The 6,860-nt window shown below is 49.2% G+C and overlaps 1 pseudogene across 1 annotated transcript; it reads left to right on the forward strand.

The window, feature by feature from the left end:
* The first annotated feature begins 280 nt into the window (after window positions 1-280).
* LOC111532944 lies at window positions 281-1,596 on the forward strand (annotated as a pseudogene). The gene has a single exon (XR_002728698.2). The product of XR_002728698.2 is annotated as a perilipin-3 pseudogene (transcript).
* The last annotated feature ends 5,264 nt before the right edge of the window (window positions 1,597-6,860 follow it).

Here is a 6,860-nt window from a genome sequence, read left to right on the forward strand (position 1 = left end):
TAATCCCAGCACTTTGGGAGGCCGAGGCAGGCGGATCATGAGGTCAGGAGATGGAGACCATCCTGGCTAACACAGTGAAACCCCATCTCTACTAAAATACAAAAAATTAGCTGGGTGTGGTGGCGGGCACCTGTAGTCCCAGCTACTCGGGAGACTGAGGCAGGAGAATGGTGTGAACCCGGGAGGCGGAGCTTTCAGTGAGCCGAGATCGCACCACTACACTCCAGCCTGGGTGACAGAGCAAGACTCTGTCTCAAAAAAAAAAAAAAAAGTTTCGCCGATGGAAAGGGTTTTCCCCAAGGTTAGTGGTAGAACCCCTCTTTCCCTGGCTTCAGCTCCAGTTGCCTTTCCTGAAACAAATGGTCCTGATTGGTGTCCCCATCTCCCTTCTCAGCAGGTCGAGTCCCGGGCGCTCACCATGTTCCGGGACATTGCCCAGCAACTGCAGGCCACCTGTACCTCCCTGGGGTCCAGCATTCAGGGCCTCCCCACCAATGTGAAGGACCAGGTACAGCAGGCCCGCCGCCAGGTGGAGGACCTCCAGGCTACCTTTTCCAGCATCCACTCCTTCCAGGACCTGTCCAGCAGCATCCTGGCTCAGAGCCGAGAGCGCGTCACCAGCGCCCGCGAGGCTCTGGACCACATGGTCGAATACGTGGCCCAGAATACACCGGTCACGTGGCTCGTGGGACCCTTTGCCCCCGGAATCACTGAGAAAGCCCCAGAGGAGAAGTAGGGGGAGAGGATAGAACTTAGCGGGCCCCGTCTCTATGCTGCAGCTCTGCTCCGGAGTCCTCAACCCAGGGCTCATTTCAAACTGATTTTCTAGCCACTCCACCAGCTCTTCTGTGCTGTCTGCTTGGGAAGCTGAGGCTCTCAAAACTGGGGCATCATCCAGCTGACCAATCTCTCAGTCTCTCTGAGCTTGGAAGAAGCCTGCTCTGAGCCTCACCCTATCAGTCAGTAGAGAGACAGGTCCAGAAAAATATTTTTTCAGGAAAGTTCTCCCCCACAGAATTTTTTTTTTTCCTTGTTAAAAGTCAGGAATATAGGCCGGGTGCGGTGGCTCACGCCTATAATCCCAGCACTTTGGGAGGCCGAGGCGGGCGGATCACCTGAGGTCAGGAGTTCAAGACCAGCCAGGCCAACATGGTGAAACCCTGTCTCTACTAAAAATACAAAACAATAAAAATGAGCCAGGCGTGGTGGTGGGTGCCTGTAATCCCAGCTACTCGGGAGGCTGAGGCAAGAGAATCACTTGAACCCAAGCGGCGGAGGTTGCAGTGAGCCAAGATCACGCCATTGCACTCCAGCCTGGGGGACAAGAGCGAGACTTAGTCTGAAAGAAAAAAAAAAAATCAGGGATATAGTTCATATCCCACTTCTTTGTTTACACCAATGTCCCTGGATATCAGCCTGTAGCTAATGGACTTGGATTTCTGGTCTAAGTGGGCGTCCTGGGGATGGGGTGGAACACTGAGCTTCTAAGCCTCAATGTAGTGTAGAAAGGTGCTGGGGCCTGTCTGGCAAGCCTTGTTGAAATGCTCTGGCATTCAGTATTGCCTTAATAAACTTCACCCACAACTGCATACAGGCCGTGTGTGTATGTGTGTGTATCTTCATCTGTCCCTGCTGCTAGAACAGAAATACCTTAGGCCGGGTAATTTATTTATTCATTTATTTATTTTGTAGAGATGGGGTCTTGCTATGTTGCCCAGGCTGATCTTGAACTCCTGAGCTCAAGCGATCCTCCTGCCGTATCCTCCCAAAGTGCCTGGCCAGGTTGGATAATTTATGAGCAACAGAAATGTATTTCTCACAGTTCTGGAGGCTGGGAAGTCCAAGATCAAGATGCTGGCAGGCCTGGCACAGTGGCTCATGCCTGTAATCCCAACACTTTGGGAGGTCGAGGTGGGAGGATCACTTGAGGCCAGGAGTTTGAGACCGGCCTGGACAACATAGCAAGACCCCATCTCTACAGAAAAAAAATTTTTTTTAAGTTAGCCAGGCGTGGTAAGGTGGGAGGGTCACTTGAGCCCAGGAGTTTGAGACTGTAGTGAACCAAGATTATACTACTACACTCCAGCCTGAGCAACAGAGCAAGATACTATCTCAGAAAAAAATCAAGTGACAATCTATAGTGTTTCTCTACGGTAGCTACAGAGAAGGGGAACTTCAGGGACTTCTCCCAGGGACATGGAGAAGATACATTCTCAGTCTTACCAAATACTGCTGGAATGTAGGCCAAATCATTGTCAGTCTTTTCAGTCCTACCCTAAGTACATGAGAGGGTTCATTCTCCCCGTCACCAACCACATGTTACTTTCTCTTTGTTAATCCGTATTGAAGTTGAATTCGTATGCACCCAAGTATAAGAATCTTTTTTTTTTTTTTTTTTTTGAGACGGAGTCTCTGTCTGTCGCCCAGGCTGGAGTGCAGTGGCGTGATCTCGGCTCACTGCAAGCTCCGCCTGCAGGGTTCACGCCATTCTCCTGCCTCAGCCTCCTGAGTAGCTGGGACTACAGGCGCCCGCCACCACGCCCGGCTAATTTTTTTGCTTTTTTAGTAGAGACGGGGTTTCACCGTGTTAGCCAGGATGGTCTTGATCTCCTGACCTCGTGATCCGCCCGCCTCAGCCTCCCAAAGTGCTGAGGTTACAGGTGTGAGCCACCACACCTGGTCCCACTTCATCCTCTTGAGTATCTGGGAACTACAGGCGTGCACCACCTCACTAAGCTAAATGTTTTTTATACATATATATATACACAGATGTGGGTCTTGCTATGTTGCCTAGGCTGGTCTCAAACTCCTGGGCTCAAGCGATCCTCCCACTCAGCCTCCCAAAGCCCTGGGATTATAGGTGAGAGCCACTGCACCTGGCTCTCTCCCAGTCTTCTTCCCAGTCCCATCAGATAGATGCTATTATCTCCAGGGAAACTGAGGTGTAACCCAGAGAGCTCACCCTCAGCCCCACCTCAGCTACTAATAGCTAAGTAGTGATCTGAACTCAGGCCAGGTGCAGTGCCTTACGCCTATAATCTCAGCACTTTGGGAGGCCAAGGCAGGCAGGTCACTTGAGGTCAGGAGTTCGAGACCCGCCTGGCCAACATGGTAAAACCCTCTCTCTATTAAAAATACAAAAAATAGCTGGGTGTGGTGGCACACGTCTGTAGTCCCAGTTACTCGGGAGTCTGAGGCACAAGAATCACTTAGCCCAGGATGCAGAGGTTGCAGTGAACCAAGATCAGGCCACTGCACTCCAGCCTGGGCAACAGAGCGAGACTCTGTCTCAAAAAAAAAAAAAAAGAATTTGGACTCAAAAGAGTCAAGTTCTCTCCATGGTGCTCATAACCACTGCAATGCCACTGCATAAAATTGCAATTTTAAGGTAGCAATGCCTGTTTTGGAATATCATACAGGATATATATGTTGACTTGGGAAAGTGTCAAAGATGTGTTGACAATGGCATACAGCTAAATATTGACACCATCTATGTCAAGGGTCAGCGCACCATGGTCTGTGAGCCATGTTTGGCCCACTGTCTGTTTTTGTAAATAAAGTTTTATTGGAACATAACCCCACTCATTTGTTTACATGTCACCTATGACAGTAATGGCAGCATTGAGAAGTTGGGACAGAGACTATGTCTGGCCATAATTATGAAAAAATATACATATGTATATATTTTTTGAGGCGGAGTCTCACCCTGTCGCTCAGGCTGGAGTGCAGTGGTGCGATCATAGCTCACTAGTCTCAACCTCTTGGTCTCCGATGATCCTCCCATCTCAGCCTCCCGAGTAGCAGGGACTACAGGCACATGCTGCCATGCCTGGCTCGTTTTTTCTTTATTTTTAATTTTTGTAGAGATGGGATCTCACTATGTTGCCAGGGCTGGTCTTGAACGCCTGGGCTCAAGCAATCCTCCCACCTCAGCCTCCCAAAGTGCTGGGATTATAGGCGTGAGCCACCGCACCCGGCCTGTTTCTTTCACTGAAGAAGAGAGGGGGCAACTGCACCTCTCTGCAAGTGGTCAAATTCACCCATCTGCAGCCCTGGATGTCTGAATGCTTCAGCCATTACCTTCTCTGAGCCTCAGTTTTCTCTTCTGTAAAATGGGAACCATCAAACCCATTTTGATGGAGGAAAGGTTATTTTAAGACATTGATCAAGCCAGGCATGGTAGCTCACGCCTATAATTCCAACACCTTGGGAAGCCAAGGCAGGAGGATTGCTTGAGGCCAGGAGTTTGAAACCAGCCTGGTCAACATAGCAAGACATCATCTCTACAAAAGAAAAAAAAATGAGATTAGCCAGGCATGGTGGCATGCACCTGCAGTCCCAGCTACTTGGGAGGCTGAGGTGGGAGGATCGCTTGAGCCCAGGAGGTCAAGGCTACAGTGATTAGTGATCACACCGCTACACTCCAGCCTGGGTGGCAGACTGAGACCCTGTCTCAAAAAAAAAAAAAAAAGACATTGATCAGATGATCACCAAAGCCCAGTCACGGTGACTCACGCCTGTAATCCCACCACTTTGGGGGGCCAAATTGGGACAATCTCTTAAACCTCGGAGTCAGGGACCAGTCTGGGTAACATAGTGAGACCCTGTCTCTAAAAAAAAAATGTAAAAAATAATTCAATGCATTGTTGTGTGCCTGTAGTCCCAGCTACTTGGGAGGCTGAGGCAGGAGGATTGCTTGAGGCCCAGAATAGGAGGCTGCTTTGAGCTAAGATGGCGCCACTGCACTCCAGCCTGTGTGAAAGAGTGAAATCCAAGCTCTAAAAAAAAAAAAAAAAAAAAAAAAAAGGCCAGGCACGGTGGCTCACGCCTGTAATCCCAACACTTTGGGAGGCCAAGGTGGGCAGATCATGAGGTCAGGAGATCAAGACCATCCTGGCTAACATGGTGAAACCCTGTCTCTACTAAAAATACAAATTATTAGCTAGGTGTGCTGACGGGCGCCTGTAGTCCCAGCTACTCGGGAGGCTGAGGCAGGAGAATGGCGTGAACCCAGGAGACGGAGCTTGCAGTGAGCAGAGATCACACCACTGCAATCCAGCCTGGGTGACAGAGCGAGACTCTGTCTAAAAAAAAAAAAAAAAAACTGGGTGCGGTGGCTCATGCCTGTAATCCCAGCGCTTTGGGAGGCCGAGGCAGGCACTTTGGGAGGCCGAGGCAGGCGGATCACGAGGTTAAGAGATTGAGACCATCCTGGCCAACATGGTGAAACCCTGTCTCTACTGAAAATACAAAAATTAGCCAGGTGTGGGGGCGTGCACCTGTAGTCCCAGCTACTCGGGAGGCTGAGGCAGGAGAATCACTTGAACTCAGGAGGCTGAGGTGGCAGTGAGCCAAGATCGTGCCATTGCACTCCAGCCTGGTGACTGAGCGAGACTCTGTCTCAAAAAAAATAAAAAATAAAAAAAAGAGTCTGGGCGCAGTTTTGCATGGGGACAAGCACCTATGAGACACTCCTTGAATTGGTAATATTGGGATGGGAGACACAGAGGCCAGGAGGATGTGTTTAATATTCTCTCCCCTACCAGCCCTGGAGACCCTAAAGGGTAAGACCATTTCTCTCTTCCCCACTACTGTATTCCCAGAGCTTAGACATGCCTGGAACACAGTTAGTGCTCAATAAAATTTCTCCCTCACTGGAGAGAGGTACTCAATAAGGGGAACTGTGGGAGATTTGACATCAGCATAACTTCCATTGCTATCTCCCCACAAGAACTTTTAGGTGAACTTCAGCCTGGGGTCCCTGAATCTCTTGGGGGTGTTCAGGGTGTCTGTGAACTCTGATGGGGAAAAAAAAAATTCACATCTTTATTTTCACTGACTCTAACTGATCATTACCATTTCCTCAATTATTAATGAAGACAGGCGCAGGACCTGGGACTTTGTCCCTTTGACCCTAGTAAAAGCCACAGATACTTTCAGACTGCATTGCAACCAGAAACACAACTGACACTTGTCACCACTGCAAAATCACTGTGATTATTAGATCTTATTTATCGTGGTGATAAAAATAATATTATAGGCCGGGTGCGGTGGCTCACACCTGTAATCCCAGCACTTTGAGAGGCCGAGGTGGGAGGATTGCTTGAGCCTGGAAGTTTGACAGCAGCCTGGGCAAGATAGGAAGACCCCTATAATAATAATAATTATTATTATGATTATGATTATAATTATAATTATAATAAAATTAGGCCGGGTGTGGTGGCTCACGCCTGTAATCCCAGCACTTTGGGAGGCCAAGGTGGGCACATCACCTGAGGTCAGGAGTTCGAGACCAGCCTGACTAATATGGTAAAACCCTGTCTCAACTAAAAATACAAAAATGAGCCGGGTGTGGCAGCACGTGCCTGTAATCCCAGCTACTGAGGAGGCTTAGGCAAGAAAATTGCTTGAACCCAGGAGATGGGAGTTTGCAGTGAGCCGAGGTTGCACCACTGCACTCCAGCCTGAGCCACAGAGTAAGACTCCATCTCAAAAAAAAAAAAAAAAAAGTAGGGGGGACCCGGGCATGGTGGCTCACACCTGTAATCCCAGCATTTTGGGAGGCCGAGGTGAGTGGATCACTTGAGGTCAGGAGTTCGAGACCACCCTGACCAACCTGGAGAAACCCCATCTCTACTAAAAATACAAAATTAGCCAGGAGTGGTGGCGCACGTCACCTGTAATCCCAGCTACTCGGGAAGCTGAGGCAGGATAATCACCTGAACCTGGGAAGGCGGAGGTTGCAGGGAGCTGAGATCGCGCCACTGCACTCCAGCCTGGGCAACAAGAGTGAAACTCCGTCTCGGGGAAAAATAACATAACATAACATAACATAACATAACATAACATAACATAACATA

The sequence above is a fragment of the Piliocolobus tephrosceles genome, unplaced genomic scaffold (genome assembly GCF_002776525.5).
Source record: "Piliocolobus tephrosceles isolate RC106 unplaced genomic scaffold, ASM277652v3 unscaffolded_29457, whole genome shotgun sequence".
Lineage (NCBI taxonomy): Eukaryota > Metazoa > Chordata > Mammalia > Primates > Cercopithecidae > Piliocolobus > Piliocolobus tephrosceles.